This window comes from Herpailurus yagouaroundi, unplaced genomic scaffold (assembly GCF_014898765.1).
Source record: "Herpailurus yagouaroundi ecotype Mexico unplaced genomic scaffold, PumYag 159, whole genome shotgun sequence".
NCBI lineage: Eukaryota > Metazoa > Chordata > Mammalia > Carnivora > Felidae > Herpailurus > Herpailurus yagouaroundi.
Window position 1 is genome coordinate 10529048 of NW_024412400.1, and position 18260 is coordinate 10547307.

At 39.2% G+C, this 18260-nt stretch overlaps 1 long non-coding RNA gene across 4 annotated transcripts in view; it reads right to left on the reverse strand.

The window, feature by feature from the left end:
- Window positions 1-18260, reverse strand: part of LOC121033546 (uncharacterized) — a 61369-nt gene that overhangs the window by 13341 nt on the left and 29768 nt on the right. Inside the window, exons 2-6 of one of the 4 annotated variants that reach the window (XR_005791982.1) lie at window positions 13181-13251; window positions 10683-10849; window positions 6445-6546; window positions 3545-3606; window positions 1703-1822 (exon numbers count right to left, since the gene is read on the reverse strand). This is a non-coding gene — a long non-coding RNA (uncharacterized LOC121033546). Of the gene's footprint in view, window positions 1-1702; window positions 1823-3544; window positions 3607-6444; window positions 6547-10682; window positions 10850-13180; window positions 13633-18260 lie in introns of those variants that run through there. The other 3 variants (XR_005791983.1, XR_005791980.1, XR_005791981.1) reach the window with 3 other exon arrangements.

The window sequence follows — 18260 nt, forward strand, 5'->3', positions numbered from 1 at the left end:
TAAAATTAAAAAAAAATAAAAACTGCTTTTCCACAAAGGCCTTCTTGGGGACTATGACAGTCCCTGTCAGTAGGTGGCACCTGAGTGGCTCCAGGACAGCGGAACAAGGAGGCTTCCAGAGCATCTGACCCAGCAGCAAGCGGTGCACTAGCTGTCACATGGATTCACACGGAAGGTTAATGTGTCCTCTCAGGAATTCACAGAATGTTTCAAAATGTGTTTGCCAATATTCAAAAATCAGATTTCTTATAAAAAACTGATTCCTGGCCTCTGAGTAAATTGGAAGATCTGGAAAGTCCAGGCCTGTGGTGGTGTCTCCTTCAGGCTGGGCGGTTATCTGCCAGTCGGGTGCAGACCGCCCCCCCCCCCCAGCCCACCTGCTTCTCTCCTCTGTCTCCCCTTAGTTCCTCCAGGCATGTGAGTTTGTAGCCTCTGACTAGTCCAATCCTTCCCTTTTCAGATGTGGAGGCTGAAGTCCTAGGGAGAAGTCGAGGGTTGGTACTGGAATCCCTACTCTCAGGCCAGGATGCTTTTTTTTATACCTTGTGTTGTTTCTTTTACATTTGGTTGTGTTTGGAGAAGGACTGGAGCTAAAACATGTAAGCCATACTGGGAGAACTGAAATTTGGAGACTTGGGGGCACTGCTGAGATGATTAAAATGAGGTGTGGGAACAAGTAGAGGTCATTGGATTCTTTTTCTTTTCTTTGTGAAAGATGACCTCATTGTATTTGGGGGGAAAAATATATGTTCAGTGCAAAAGATTCAAACAATACAGACAAATACACAGAAGAGGAAAAAGATTCCCCCAAATTCCACTTTCATTTATAACTTCCATTTACATTTTGGTAGATATCCTTCCAGCCCTCTCCCTGTGTATTTATAGATCTACTTAACATAGGCACTGGATGGGCCAAGGAAGGCCTGGGAGTGTGGGGCTTTCGCATTCATCAGTGGAGCTTTAATCCTTCATCAGTTTCCCTTCAACCAATTCTATGATGCGGCCAACTGGGGGTTTCTTTAATCATAATAAAGTGCCATGCAAATGCAGCGTTAGCCTGTTTGTTCACCCCAACTCCCTTCCAATCAGACTGTTATTCAGCTCACTCACATAGGTAGAAATTCTATATGAAAATTCTGGAGCTGCCACAGTTCAAAATTTGTTTGAAATTTTCCTAAAGGAGAACATCCAAGTTGTTCTGTAAACTGTTTTTTCCACTAATAGTATTCCTAGAATATCTGTCCCTAGTTTATAAATACAGATTTTAAAAAATACATATCTCACCTTCCAGAACATCCTTAGCAACCTCAAGATAAGCTAATTGGTCTCTCTCTCTCTCTTTCTCTCTTTAAGTAGGCTTCACACCCAGCAACAAGCCCAATGACACAGGGCTTGAACTCATGACCCTGAGATCAAGACCTGAGCAGAGGTGAAGAGTTGGACACTTAACTAACTGAGCCACCCAGGTGACCCTTAGCTAGTTGTTCTCTTAAACAGACTTTGCTCCATCTGATTGGTGACTGGAAAGATGGGGCCCACCTAACTGGCACCTAGAGTGCAAATTGTCAAGTCTGTATGATTGCTCATGGTAGGCGTGAATAGGAACAGTTAGTTTCTCAATGATTCTATTGGTCAGGTTTTGCTGCAAAAATGTTCTATAACAAACAAGCCCCAACCATCAGTGATTTACAATGACAGATACTTTTTTTCTCTCACTGGTCTGTGTGCTGCACGTGGGTTGGCCAGGCTTGCGTTGGTCTTAGATTCTGGTCTGCTCCACTTGATTCCCTTCCAGGAGCCCGGCTGATGGCGCAATGGCTACCTGGCAGAAATGCACAAGGTTAAGCCAAATTTCATAAATTCACATACAGCCTCTGGTGAGACATGGCATATGTTACATCCACACACACTCTATAGACCGAGTCCAAAGTGAGTGACATAGAGAACTGTACTTTATCTATAGTATACCATGGCAAAGGTGGAAAAGGAACAAAGAATTGTAAACAAAAAAATACCACCTGTCACAGGAACTAACCATGATGGAATGAAATTTAGATTAAGACATACCTTGAACCTTACTTTTTTTTTAATGTTTATTTATTTTTGAGAGAGAGTGTAAGCGGAGTAGGTGCAGAGAGGTGGGGGACAAAGGATCCAAGCAGGCTGACAGCAGAGAGCCCAATGTGGGGCTCAAACTCGCTGACCATGAGATCATGACCTGAGCTGAAGTCGGACCCTCAACCAACTGAGCCACCTAGACGCCCCTACTCTTGAGTCTTATAAGTGCAGTTTGAACCCACACTGCTTGAGAATCACAACAGTTTTGTCTAGTATGTTCCTTAATCAAAGACCTTTTGTCATTGGAGATCCATAATGAGAGTCGTCTCTGATCATACTCACTCTGCCTTTATGTTTTACATGCTCTATGCTCTTCTATCTATGCTTCTAATGCTCTTTAGAGTTATGCACTCGGGTCTTTAACAAAGAAAAAGATTAAACTGCCCTATCAGTTTCTGAATGTAGAGAGAAGTATTTTCTCCTTTGTCTTTCCCTGTCAAAGTTGTACCAATCAGCAAAAAATACATTTTCCTATGAATAAAAACAAAGAGAACTGTTGCCAGGCAACAAATAACAGCATTATTTTTATATTTGTTTTGGAAGGTATAGCATCTTGCTCCACTGTTTCCATGGAGAATCCCAATTGTCAAGATTAATTAAATGCTGGGAAATTGAAATGTATGCAAACAGGCCAGCTTAGTAAGCAATCACCTATGCTCCAGGGTAGGAGAAATATTTAGATAAAACCTCTTCCCACAAATGAAGTGTTATCCCCTGGCATCAAATGACTCAAGTTAATGCTTTCATGTGTGTCGACTGCTTTTCTAAAGGTACTGCAAAAATATTTCATTAAAATCACAAATTACATGTGTACCATTTCCAGGATAAATCACCACTGGATGTTTAGAATGCGTATGAACTGCATCAGAATAGTACAGGAAAGAGATAACCAATGGTTGTAAACAAGGTGCCTCTATTTTGTTAGCATGTCGGCAATGTGCCAACGTGGAAAGGTCTTCCCAGTAAATCGATAAGACAGGATATCCAAGATCATTCAGAAGAAGTGAAGGAAATGAAGGGAGGGCAGAGTTCAGAGAGTAGTCCTATCAGATATTAAAACATGAAAAATAAAGAGAGAAACGTGTGGTTCTGATGAAAGAACAGACAGCCAAGTGGAATGGGATAGGTAGGGATACTGATTTAAAAAAAGACAAACAAAAACATACAATCAGGGCGCCTGGGTGGCTCAATCTGTTAAGCGTCTCGACTTTGGCTCAGGTCATGATCTCACCTTTTGTGAGTTCCAGCCTCACACTGGGCTCTGCTATCAGCGTGGAGCCTGCTTTGGATCCTCTGTCTCCCTCTCTCTGTGTCCCTCCCCTCCCTCCCAACTCAAAAATAAACAAACGTTTACAAAAAAGACATACAATTAATTGTGTAATAGAAGATATACAAATAACCAATAAGTACATGCAAAGATGCTCACCATCACTGGCCATCAGGAAATCAAAACCACAATGAGATACCACTCCACACCCACTAGGAAGTCTGTAATAAAAAAGAAAATAATGGGGCGCCTAGGTGGCACAGTCGGTTAAGCGTCCGACTTCAGCCAGGTCACAATCTCGCGGTCCGTGAGTTTGAGCCCCGCGTCAGGCTCTGGGCTGATGGCTCAGAGCCTGGAGCCTGTTTCTGATTCTGTGTCTCCCTCTCTCTCTGCCCCTCCCCCGTTCATGCTCTGTCTCTCTCTGTCCCAAAAATAAATAAAAAACGTTGAAAAAAAATTAAAAAAAAAAAGAAAATAATGAGTATCGGCAAGGATGTGGAGAAATCATTAACACTGTTGGTGGGAATGTAAACAGTGCAGCCTGTTTAGAAAACAGTTTGGTAGTTCTTCAAAAGATAAAATATAACTGCTTGATCCAGCAATTCCACTCCTGGGTATATCCTCAAAAGAAATGAGAACATACGTCCACACAAAAACTTGTACGCAAATGTTCGTAGCAGCATTATTCATAATAATGCAAAAGTAAAAACAACCCAAATATCAACTAATGAATAGATAAATAAAATGCACCATATCTACACAATGGAGTATTCTTTGGTGATAAAAAGAAATAAAGTAAATAAAGGACTAATACATGCTACTTCCTGGATGAACCTTGAAAACATTATGCTGTTTAAAGAAGCCAGTTACCAAAAGCCACTTATTATGTGACTCTTATATGAAATGTCCAGAATACAAAAATTTATAGAAATAGAAAGTAGATTAGTGGTTGCCTAAGGCTGGGGTGGTTGAGAAATAAAGGGGGGGGGGGGTGGCTGCTAAAGGATACAGGGTTTGCTTTGTGGGTAAGGAAAATGGTCTAAAATTGTGGTAATGGTTGCACAACTCTGTGAATGTACTAAAAACCAATCAGTTGTAAACTTGAAGCATGTGATTTGTATGGTAAGTGAATTATATGTCCATAAAGGTATTGCAAAATAGTAATTGGGAAAAGGAAGGATATTGCTTTGGAAAATGGGTTAGCAACTTGAAAATAAAATTAGCTTAGACTTTAATCAGTATTAAACTTAAAATCATTTCCAAGCAAGCCAGAGTTAAACAATGGAGTGCCTGGGTGGCTCAGTTGGTTGAGTGTCCAACTCTTTACTTCAGCTTAGGTCATGATCCTAGTGTCGTGGGGTCGAGGCCCATGTTGGGCTCCATGCTGAGTGTGAAGTCTGCTTGAGATTCTCTCTCTCTCTCTCTCTCTCTCTCTCTCTCTCTCTCTTTCTCTAAAAAATTAATTGATTAGTTAATTAAAAAAATAAAATTAAGGGGCGCCTGGGTGGCTCAGTCAGTTGAGCGTCTGACTTCGGCTCAGGTCATGATCTCACAGTTTGTGATTTCAAGCCCCATGTTGGGCTCTATGCTGTCCGCACAGAGCCTGGAGCCTGCTGTGGATTCTGTGTCTCCCTCTCTCTGTCTCTTCCCCTCCCCCACTCATGCTCTGTCTCTCTCACTCTCAAAAATAAATAAATATTTTAAAAAATTAAAAATATATAAAATTTAAAAATTTTAAGACAAAAAGGTAGAAGAGGAAAACTGGATATCCACAAGCAAAAGAATGAAGTGTGGTCCTTACCTTAATTAAGTCAAAATGGATGAAAGATCTAAATGTAAGAGCTAAAACTATGAAACTCTTAGAAAAACATATAGTGGAAAGGCTTCATGACAACTGGATATAACACCAAAAGCACAAGCAACAAAAGGAAAAAATAGATAAGTTGGACTTCATCAAAAGTAAAATATTCATGCATCAAAGGACACTGTCAGCAGAGTGAAAAGGCAACCCATTGAATGGGAGAAAATATTTGCAAATCATATCTGAGAGAGGATTAATACCCAGAATATATAATGAACCCCTAAAACTGAACAACATGAAATCCTGATTTAAAAATGGGCAAAGGAGGGGCGCCTGGGTGGCGCAGTCGGTTAAGCGTCCGACTTCAGCCAGGTCACGATCTCGCGGTCCGTGAGTTCGAGCCCCGCGTCGGGCTCTGGGCTGATGGCTCAGAGCCTGGAGCCTGTTTCCGGTTCTGTGTCTCCCTCTCTCTCTGCCCCTCCCCCGTTCATGCTCTGTCTCTCTCTCTGTCGCAAAAATAAATAAAAACGTTGAAAAAAAAATTAAAAAAAAAAAAAATAAATAAAAATAAAAATGGGCAAAGGGGGCACCTGGGTGGCTTAGTTGGCTAAGCATCTGAGTCTTGATATCAGCTCAGGTCATGAACTCACAGTTCCTGAGTTTGAGCCCCATATCGGGGCCTGCGCTGACAGCACAGAGCCTGCTTGGGATTCTCTCTTTCCCTCTCTCTGCCTCTCTCCCAACCATGCACATGCATGTGTGCTCTCTCTCTCCCTCAAAATAAATAAATAAACTTAAAAAAATGGGCAAAGGACTCAAATAGACATTTCTCTAAAGAAGGTATATGACCAGTAAGCACATGAAAAAACGCTCAATAGCACTAATCATTAGGAAAATGCAAATCAAAACTACAATGTCATACACTTCATAGCCATTAGGATGGCAATTATCCAAAAATTTAAAAAACAGAAAATAACAAGTGGTGAAGATGTAGAGAAATTGTAACCCTTGCGCATTGCTGGTGAGAATGTAAAGTGGTACAGCTGCTGTGGAAAACAGGATGGTGGTTCCTCAAAAAGTTAACCATAGCATTATCATATGATTTAACAATTTCACTCTGCATATAGCCAAAAGAATTGAATAAATATTTGTACACCCATGTTCATGGCAGCATTATTCACAATAGCCAAAAAGTAAAAACAACCCAAATGTGCACTGATTAATGAATGGATAAACAAAAAATATAGTACATACATACCATGGAATATTATTCTGCCTTAAGAAGGAAGGAAATTCTGACACCTCCTACAGCAGGGATATAGGACCTTATGCTAAGTAAAATAGCCAAACACAAAAGAACCTGAAAAAAAATTTTAAATCCTAAATCCTGCTGCTGTGCTATTGCAATATTATTACAATCATGGGTTGTTTTTTCTTCTACAGTCAAATTCTCCTCCCTGGCAAGCTGCAGACTTTTTTATTGGAGTTAAGCAATGTTTAGAAGGTGAGGTCAGACAATTACCTGTTTCAAAATTGGAAAGAGTTATGTTGAATGAAACACAAGATCCAATATACCTACTAGAAATATATGTGAACTGAAAAAACAAAAAGGAATCCAACAAGCTGTGGGTGAAGTTTCCTGTCCCTGAGAAATGAAAAGGATCGGTGGCCGCATACCAGCCTGGCAGCTGGCTATGAACCACCAGTGCTTTTGGAAGGAAGTTGCATGAATAGAACCTCCAGCAGTAAGTTCTTCTCACGGCTAGGGAGCCACAGGAAAAGGGAATCTTCTCTGGATCCTTCTTATGGGAGTCCGTAAGGGCCCATCACTGGCAGCAGGCAACACGAAACATGTTGATCATTCAAGAAGAATGACTCTGGACAGAAGATATGCGGCACAATAGCTCCGAGCAAAAAGTGAAACCTTGAATGTTCCCCAGGATCCACTGATGAAGTAAAAGGAAAGGCTCAGCACTTGACTAAGGTGGGACCAGAAGGAACCAGCCATCGATCTCCTCTAAAATATTCCCTGCCACGTGTGATGGACCAGATTCTGCTCTAAAGAAAAAGAAAAACTGGAGACAGGATCCTAGGTGGTCTCAAATATATGTACCACAGGCTCACTGGAGACTTTAATGGAAGACCCAGAGGGACTCAAATGCCTTTTTTAGACAATCTGCAATTCTTCCACCTGCTGGATACTTCTTGGGCCAACAAATACTCAGGGCTAAGTGTTTTGGTAGTGATTTAGCTGTTGACACCACTTTTTTTTTTTTTTAATGTTTATTTATTTTGGAGACAGAGGGAGACAGAGTGCAAGTGGGGGAGGGGCAGAGAGAGAGGGAGACACAGAATACAAACAGGCTCCAGGCCCCGAGCTCTCAGCACAGATCCTGACACGGGGCTCGGACCCACGAACTGTGAGATCATGACCTGAGCCAAAGTCGGATGCTTAACCGACTGAGCCACCCAGGCGCCCCTACACCACTTTCTGAGGATCAGTTTAACAATCTATTTTCCTAAAATTGAGATGGGGTTCAGTGAGGGAAAGGGAATTTTGAAGGGCACAGAAAAGAAGGCAGGGCAAGAGGAGGTCAGGAAATGAGAGGGAGGATAGAAAGAAAGATGTTCAGAGGGGGACATTTGAAAATAGGACCAGGAAGGAAGTTGGGAAGAAAAGGCAAGATGGGATATGGAAACGGTGGGGAAAAAAGATTTTTGTTCAAATGGACCTGCCTTACGACCCTCACACAGCAAGAATATTATTCAAACCTTGACTTGTGTCTATCACATTAGACTTAATGTGGATAGACTTAATGTGGATAGACTTAATGGAGCCTGGATCCCATAGTGTCTAAAGTTGTATCAGATCTACAGAAAATAGATTTCTGTGTCTTTTAGCTAGACAAATATTTCAGTCCATAAATGTATTGTTTTCACTTATATGATACGAAAACAAAAACAAAAATCTTGTTTGACCTCATTTTTTTCCTCATAAAATAAATGTGATTTTCCAAAGGTCCAGGCATCCATGATGGTCTAGAAACTGTCACAAACCTGGATGATAGCAGAAACTGGCTTTGAAGCAAAAGGGATACATCTACACCAAACAGCTTAAACAATCTGGAAAAAGTACAAAGTTGGAGAATTCAAACTTCCTGATTTAAAAACATATTACAATGCTACAGTAATCAAAATAGTGTGGTATTGGCATAAGGATAGACAACAGACCATGAATAAACCTAAATATTTGTGGCCAAATGATTTTCAACAAAGGTGTCAAGACCATTCAATGGGGGAAAGGATAGCCTCTGCAGACTGGATATCCACAAGCAAAAGAATGAATATGGATCCCTATCTCACACCATATATAAAAATTGACTCCAGGGGCGCCTGGATGGCTCAGTCAGTTAAGCATCTGACTTCGGCTCAGGTCATGATCTCTCAGTTCATGAGTTCAATCCCCACATTGGGCTCTGTGCTGACAGCTCAGAGCCTAGAGCCTGATTTGGATTCTGTGTGTGTCTCTCTCTCTGTCCTTCCCCTACTTGCTCTCTCTCTCTCAAAAATAAATAAACATTAAAAAAATTTGTTTTTAAATCTTTAAAAAAAATTAACTACAAATGGATCTATGATCTAAATGCAAGAGCTAAAACCACAAACCCTTAAAAGAGAAAAAGGGATAAATCTTTGGGACCCTGGGATTTGGCAATGGATTCTTAAATATCACACCAAAAGCACCAGCGACAACAACAAATTAGATAATTTGGACTTCACCAAAATCAAAAACTTCTGTGCCTCAAAGAATGTTATCAAGAAATAAAAAGACAACCTAGAGAATGGGAGGAAATATTGTGTGACAAGAGGCTAGTATCCAGAATATATGAAGAACTCTTATGATCCAAAATTAGAAAGACAACCCAATCTTAAAATGAGCAAAGGACCTAGACATTTCTCCAAAGAATATGTACAAACAATCAACAAACACACAAAATGATGTTCAACATTATTAGCCATTAGGGAAATGCAAATCAAAACCACAATGAAGTACCACTTCGTACCCACTAGGATAGCTGTTAACAAAACAACAACAGCAAACAAACAAAAAATAAACAGAAAATAACAAGTGTTGGCAAGGATATAGAGAAGTTGGAACTTTGTACTTGTACTTTGTGGTAGGAATGCAAAATAGCTCAGACCCAGTGGAAAACTGTCCATTCCTCAAAAAAGTTAAATACAGAAATTTTACTCCTAGGTATAGACCCAAAAGAATTGAAAACAGGCACTAAAACAGGTACATGAAACATGTACCCACTCATAACAGCACTATTCATGATAGCCAATAAGTGGAAACAGCCCAAATGCCCATCAACAGATGAACAGATAAACAAATTTTAGTGTATACATACAATGAAATATCACTCAGCCATAAAAAGAAATGGAGTGCCGATACGTGCTACAACATGGGTGGATGACCACCAACACACTATATACTAAGTGAAAGAAGCCAGACACAAATGGTCATATATTATATGATTCTATTTTTTTTGAAATATCAAGAATAGATAAATTCACAGAGACAGAATGCAGGTTGGTGGTTTCCAGGAACTGGGGATAGGGCAGGGGGGAGAGGAGACCGGGGAGAGGAGACCAGGGAGAGTACCTGGTGGACAAAGGGTTTTACTTTAGAGCGAAGGAAATTTATTACCAGTAGACAGAGGTAGTGGTTGTGCAATATCATGAATGGACTAAATGCCACTGAATTTTTCACTTTAAAATAGTTAATTTTATATAATGGAAATTTTACCTCAATATATATTTTTAAAAAGGGAAATATCCATTACAAATCACATATTGCATATTTTACCCTGAAACGTTAGAGCCAGTATCTGACTACAACCTATTAGCCTGAATTGTCAAAACTCTTTGATTTCATAAACTTGATTGTCTTTTCTCCTCATGCCACTTCAGTTCTTCCTAGGTCTCTGTGAGAGATTAGAATCACTATGGACACAATCCAGGGAAAGTGGGAGGGGAAAGACTTCTTGGTAAGGGCATTACTGACTGCTGGCCACATTATCAGTAAAATCTCTGTGATTCTATAAGTTTAATGACAAACTGAACCCCAGAATGAAGTTTCATAAGTACAACTTCATAAATATGACATCTTGTATAAATGTAAAATTGTATGAGTATAATGGCATTCTATATTACCTAAGACATTCTGTCAGGATGTCCATAAATTACTTTAACATGCTGTGACCTAAGGTGTGATGTATCAGGTTGAACCATGAAAAACGGCAGATGTTCACATTTTTGCCCTACAAATTTGGCCATTTCATATGGTTAGACCTAACAACTACATGCATTAGCATTGATCTACAACCTGTGGAACCTTAGCCTTAGTTACACTTAAGGAAGGCATTGAACCATTTGATCAGAAAGTCCACACTTAGTGAGTTTAGTTTTAGACACATTGGGTTGGAAGTACTGTACCTGCAGAATATCCAAGGGGAGTTATTCAGGAGGCCATTGGGTATAAGGCGCTGGAGCTTCAGAGAAAGACTTAGGCTGGAGACTAAGTTCTAGAAAAATCAGCACAGATTTGGTAACTGGAGCTGTGGGATTAGACGAGCTTTTTCAGAGAAAGCCTTCACATGGCCCTGTTGAAAAAGGCAAAGAAAAAAAAATCCAATTGTCTCTAGATACACAATTCACCGATCTGGCAAGGTAGTAAACTTAGCGAGTGACTCATATTTTCTTTGAAATGTTCTTACGTTTTTAATTTCCAATAAATCTAATTGCCTAAGCTACCAAATTGTCCATGTGATAAATTACATATATGTCATTCTGAGAAGGGCACCCAAGTGTTAACAGTAGCTGTGGCATAGATTCATAGGAGCCCCCTACAATCTTTCTTTTCTTCTTCTTCCTTAGTAATAGGTACTTTGATATTTAACTTGGCACATTGGTGTCCAAATTACTAATTCAACCCCAACAGAACTATATCATTAGAGGTCTATTCAGATTTTCCATTTCTTCTAGAACTAGTTTCAATAGTTTGTGTCTTTCTAGGAATTTTTCCATTTCATCTTGGTTATCTAATTTGTTCAATACAATAGTCCATAGAATTTCCAATACTTTTTATTTATGTTAGGTCTGTAGTAATGTCCTCTCTTTTATTCCTGATTTTAGTAATCTGAGTCTTCTTTTCTTAGTCTAGCTGAAGAATTGTTGATTTTGTCTGTCTTTTCAAAAAACCAACTTTTAGTTTGGGTGATTTTATGTGTTATTTTTCTATTCTGTATTATACTTATTTCTGCTTTAATCCTTATTATTTCCCTCCCTGCTTGCTTTGGGTTTAATTTGCTCTTCTTTTTCTAGTTTCATAAGGTAGAAGGATAGAAAATAGATTTGATACTTTTCTGTTTTAAAAATGTAGGCTATAAGTTTAAAAATGTAGGCTATAAAAACTTACAGCTATAAGTTTCCAACTATGAGCACTGCTTTATCTGAATCATATGTTTTAGAATATTGTGCTTTCATTTACATTCATCTCAAAGTCTTTTCTAATTTCACTAGAAATTAGTGAAAGAGTCAATTTCTTTGACTCTTTATTCATGTTAATTTCCACATATTTGTGAATTCCACAAAAGTTCTTCTGTTGAATTTAATTTCATTCCATTGCAGTTGGAGAAGATACATTGTAAGAGGTCAATCCTTTAAAATTTTTTGAGATGTGTTTTATGGCCTACCATATGTTCTAATCCTGGGGAATGGTCCATGTGCACTGGAGAAAAATTTGTATCCTGTTGTTGTTGGATGGAGTGTTCTATAGTTGTCTATTAGGCCTAGTTGGTTTATAGTGTTGCTTAAGTCTTTTACTTTTCTTTTCAACCTTAAGTCTTCTATTTTCTTATTGATCTTCTGTCTAGTTGTTTTATCCATTATTGAAAGTAAGGTGTTGAAGTCTCCAACTATTACTGTTGACTATTATTGTCTATTTTTCCCCTTCAATTCTGCCAGTTTTTGGTTCATTTACTTTTTGAATATGTTGTAAGGTGAATATATATTTATAATCACTAGGTCTTCTTAGGGACTGACTCTTTGATCATTAGAAAATAGTCTTCCTCATTTCTAGTAACAATTTTTATCTTAAAGTCAATTTTTTCTGATATTAGTATAGCCTTTGCAGCTCTCTTTTGGTTACTCCTTGCATGGTATATCTTTTTCCCATCCTTTTGCTTTCAACCCATTTGAGTCTTTGAATCTAAAGTGTCTCTTGTAGATATAATCCAACATAGTTAGATCCTTTTTTTAAAATCCATTCTGCCAATCTCTGCCTTTGATTGGAGTATTTAAATCATTTACATTTAATTTTATTAAAATTACTAGTAACAAAGAAGTTATATCTGCCATTCTGCTATTTGTTTCCTATTTGTCATGTATTTTTTGTTTATTCCTCCATTATTACCTGATCTTGCATTAAATATTTTTTACTGTACCATTTTTATTCCCTTGTAGTTTTTTTTAGTGTGTGTGTGTGTGTATATATATATATATATATATATATATATATGTGTATATATATATATATTTAGTCATTTTATCAGTGGTTGCCTTGAAGACTAAAAGTAACATCTAAACATAATAATCTAGTTTGTACTAATAGCAACTTAATTTCAATAGTATACAGAAACGTTTCTCCTATATAAGTTCATTCTCTCCCACCTCCCCTGTGCTATTATTGACATACAAATACCTTGTTTTACATTATATGCCCAATGACCTGTATTTATAAGCATTGCTTTATGCAGTTGTCTTTTAAATTAGATGGCAGAAGAAAAGGGCTTCAAACAAAAGTTACATTTATACAGTCTTTTATATTTACCTATGTGTTGTTACCTTTGCCAGTGGGATCTTTGTTTCTTCATGTGGGAAGAGGGAGATGTAAATAGGGTAAAATAAAATGCCCCAGAGTTCATTGTTCTTACCTTGATTCAGCAACTTTTCTTGGATAAATGCTTCTTGGATTATTCCAAGTCTTTGATTTATATCCAGCATTCTGAAAAACATCTTGACAATTTTTGCCTGTGTTCTCATTACTTTTATGGAGAAATGGATTCTTAGAGATCTTTATTTTGCCATTCCCACTGATGTCACTCTAGTGCCTAGCTAAAAGTTCTGTATTCCCTATCTTTCCTTGTAACTATTGTGACTGTGTGACTAAGTTTTGGCCAATGAGTTATAAAAAGTAATGTGCGTGCTTCTGAGGAAACCAACTCGAAAGACAGCTGTCATGTGCCCTTTGCTCCCTTCTTGTTCCCTTCCTCCAATCTGCTACCTGGAATATGAAATAAAGCTGGAGCCCTGGCAGCTATCTTGGACCATGAGAATGAGGGCCACACCCTAAGAATGGTGAAGTGGACAGCTATAAATAGCTGTGGCATGATGATTTTAGAGCCACCAGATACAGGCCACCAGCCTGTTTCCAGATATATTAGATAAATATGTAACTTAGATAACTTTGTTTCAGTTACTATTATTATTTTTTTTTTAATTTTTTTTCAACGTTTTTTATTTATTTTTGGGACAGAGAGAGACAGAGCATGAACGGGGGAGGGGCAGAGAGAGAGGGAGACACAGAATCGGAAACAGGTTCCAGGCTCCGAGCCATCAGCCCAGAGCCATCAGCCCAGAGCCTGACGCGGGGCTCGAACTCACGGACCGCGAGATCGTGACCTGGCTGAAGTCGGACGCTTAACCGACTGCGCCACCCAGGCGCCCCTCAGTTACTATTATTTTTAATATTCTTACCCCTGATACTTGCAGCTGAAGTTAATTCTGACCCCTAGAGTACTTATCATTGGATTGTAGGAATATTATCTGCTTTTACTTTTTTAAAATATGTTTTATATTCTCTGGTTTTTCCTTAGTAGCATTTATTATTTTATGTGAGAAAAAAGCTATTTACATGTAAATAAATATACAGTGATACTAATGTATATGCTAAAACATATGTATATGAATTTAATGTATAAAATATATATATATAATATATAAAAATATATATGTCACATTTGTGTGTGTATATCTATGTATATACATATGAACATACACATACATACATGTCCATCTTTTTATGTTTTGGAGGGTTGAAAATTGTCTTCGTTTACATGGTCATATATGAGATTGATGCATTTCCAAAGCAACTGGAATGCAATCACAACTAGTCAATCAAGTAAACCAAGAATTCTATCCCAACACTCTGGTTCAGTTGTTGGGGAGAGATGAGGATGAGTTAGAGCGGTGGGGATGAGATTACAGTTTGTGGGAGGGTGAATGGAGACTGGGGAAAGACTAGTGAAAGAAGGAGCACTGACACACATCAGCAAAACAAGATCTGAAACACACCCTCCTGTTTTTTGGAGGGAGACAACCTCAGGACCTAAAGACTAATGTTATTGCAATGTTCATATAACCTTTGCCTAGTGTTTTTCCCCGTCTTCTCTGACTACTACATAATTAAAACCAGGTAAGCCAGTTCTCCACCCAGAACCATCACAGTGGAGGCAGCCTGGAGTCACCTTGAAACAGAAACAGACACATGATTTAAGCTACATGATTGCCACACTTACCTGCTGGGTAAAATATAAGAGTAAATGGTTTAGATGGGATTAGAAACAAAAGACCAGAATAAGTACTTCTTTTTTTTTTTTTTTTTTTTTTTAATTTTTTTTTTTCAACGTTTATTTCTTTTTGGGACAGAGAGAGACAGAGCATGAACAGGGGAGGGGCAGAGAGAGAGAGGGAGACACAGAATCGGAAACAGGCTCCAGGCTTTGAGCCATCAGCCCAGAGCCCGACGCGGGGCTCGAACTCACGGACCGTGAGATCGTGACCTGGTTGAAGTTGGACGCTTAACCAACTGCGCCACCCAGGCGCCCCAGTACTTCTTTAATCTGTTTTGAAAAATAAGAATTTAAGCCTCTCTCTGAAACTTTCTATCTAGCAATAGAATGACTGAGTCTTTTATGTTCTCTTTTCCTAGTATTGTTTTTAATCAGCCAAATACACATAAATTTTAAAAATAATATTAAAAAGTTCAAAATCATCCCTCCTTGCCCTCAGTCCTACTCTCTAGAGCCAACTGCTTTCAATACTTTTGTTTATTCTTTGATTGGTTGCCTATTTCTAAACAATATGTTTATTACATTAATATTTGATTTATCATATTTAAATGTTTTTAACATTTATTCATTTTTGAGACAGAGAGAGAGAGAGAGAGAGAGAGAGCATGAGCCAGGGAGGGGCATAGAGAGAGGGAGACACAGAATCCAAAGCAGGCTCCGGCCTCTGAGATGTCAGCACAGAGCCCCACACAGGGCTCGAACTCACAAACCGTGAGATCATGACCTGAGCTGAAGTCGGCCACTTAACTGACTGACTGAGCCACCCAGGCACCCCATGATTGATCATATTTAGACACTGTCTATTGCTTTATGAATAAAGGAGTTTCAAGTTAGAAAAATAAAACCCTCATCAGATTATTTAGTATAGAAAATGTGATATGGCTATAAAGGGGTTGGAATTGTCATCCTCAATTCTTGGGGGGGGGGGGTGACTTTGCCCTCCCCCGCCAAGGAACATTTGGAATGTTCTGATGATGTCTGGAGATATGCTGTTGTCACAAGTAGGTAGAGGTTACTGGTATCTAATGGATAGAGTCTATGGATGCTGCTAATCATGGATGTTGCAGGACAGCCCCTGCAACAAAGAATCATCCAGCCCAAAATATCAATAGTGTTAAGGTTGAGAAGCAACTGTAGATTAGAAGACCTGTAAAGAGCCAGGGGGAGGGGGACAACACTAAGATTAGCAACTGCAGAAAGTCACTACCACTGCCAGAGCCAGTGGGTCAGTGGGAGAAGGCAGTGCTAACTAAAGCCATCACAGGAAGTAACAAACCAGGTAGGATGGCCTGGCAGTATCAGGGAATGTTCAGAGGAAAATAAGGACATAGAAGAGAAGCAGCTACTACCAGAGATGTTGCCCAAAGCAGAAAGAATGGGAAAGAAAAATATCCTGGCTTCTCCTTGGGAGCCCTCCAATCTCCTGGCACTTCCATGGGTTGAACTTAGCCGGAAGCCAGTCATTAAGGTCTGGGAAGCATAGCTCACAGGAATAGCCTTTGCAATAGAAGCCCAAAAGAGTGAATTAGAGAGCAAATAAGCATATTCCCAGCACACCTTTCTATCATGGAAGATGGTGATCAAGCTCTGATGGTCACTTCCTCGCTACCCTCCTCCTCTGTCTCTCTCCATATATATATATGGAGAGTATGTAAGTATGTACTCCATATAATACTTACATATACTTATATATATACACATATATATGTACATACACATATATATATATATATGAGCATATGCTTATATACTCTCTCACTTCCCTCAATACCGTCCTCTCTCTATAGATAGATAGATAGATAGAGATATATAGATATATAGAGAGAGAGAGAAAGAGAGAGAGAGGAAGAGAGAGAAAGAAAGCACACGAGGGAGAGGGAGAGAGGGAGAGAAGGGCAGTTTGTTGTCACAAACTGGGTGGAGATACATCTATATCCCTAACAATTTTTATTTAAGTTTATATTATATTTAGATCAAGAATGTAGAAATATTGTTTACACATTATTGTTAATCATAAGGTAGTGAATAATGTTTATTCATGTTATAAATCTTATTAATCAGTTATGCTTTCATTTTTTACAGCTTTTTGTTTTTCTTAGGATATCTAGAGTTAAAATAGCCTCTTTTTTGTTTGCTTAGTTTTCTATGCATGTATCATGAATTAGTCACAAACTCCCCCTTAGGTCTATAAGGCTCCCTTAATATTTTGTTTGGTACCTTTCCTCAAATGCATTAGAGAGTCTATCCATTTCTCTTTTTCTTTTCAGTGATCTCCTTCCTGTGATCCTCTTTCCCTTAGGTATATCCTTTGAATATATCCCTCAGTTTCCATATATTTTCCTTTTAGAGAAACTTTACCTCTTCTTACTCTGTCTGTTGGTATCTGTTAATTATATTACTGTCCCTAATGAGACAGTCACACGATAAATAATCACTCTCTTTCATCTGACCTGTCCCTATCCCAGAATTAGTGGTAGTCGCAGGATGCTTGTGCCAGTCTACAGATGGGAAACCCTGGACTTAGTAAATCAAGTCCAAGTGTCTTGCCCGTATTACTGTGGTAGTAGTAGACACTGCTGGTGCCCTGCCCTGAACCCCTGTATTGTGCTGCTGCCCCAACCTCAGCTACTGTAAGTGTTGCTGCTAATGGCTCAAACATATGCCTTTCCCTGGAGAAGAGAACTGTTCTTGGCCAATGGGAGCCACCTTATGAGGAGACTCCCGGGAGGCTATATCTTCCCTCCAGGCGTCATGCAGCCAATGATTAACTGATACGGGGATACAAAAGCCGAGCCCCCTCGCCTCAAAGAGGACAACTCTGGTATCATTCACACTCCAAAACTCCCCATGAGATCAGGCGTGAGTCAGACTTCAGCTGAAACCTCATCTTTGTTTAGCCACTTCCCCCACTCTATTTGCTTCCCTTACCTTCTTCCAAGTTTCCCCTGAAAGCACAACTTCAATGGGTGTCTTGAATAAGAACCCTGCCTCAGTCTCTCCTTCTGGAAACCCAATCTAAGACAGTGGTGAACGTCAGACACTTTTGGGCTTCCTAGCATGAACTCTCCCTTCCTGATAGCACCAGAGCTCCCTTTTGGGAGATGATCTCCCCGCCCCCCACCCCACTGTGAACAGTCTTGACAGGAATGAATCTAGGTACATGCTCTGTCATTGTGGAAGCTGTGGGGGCTTGTGGATGTTCCTTCCATTAGACCCTCCCTCTCACTGCTTTGGTACAGCAGGCCCAGGCATCTGATCTAAATTCAGCCAATTTGATGTTCTCTCCTGGGATTATGAATCTTGAGTGAGTAATACAAAGATAGAATGGCTCTTTGAGGTTCATTTATTCCATTACAGACTTCTGCGAGCCTGTTTCTCCTTC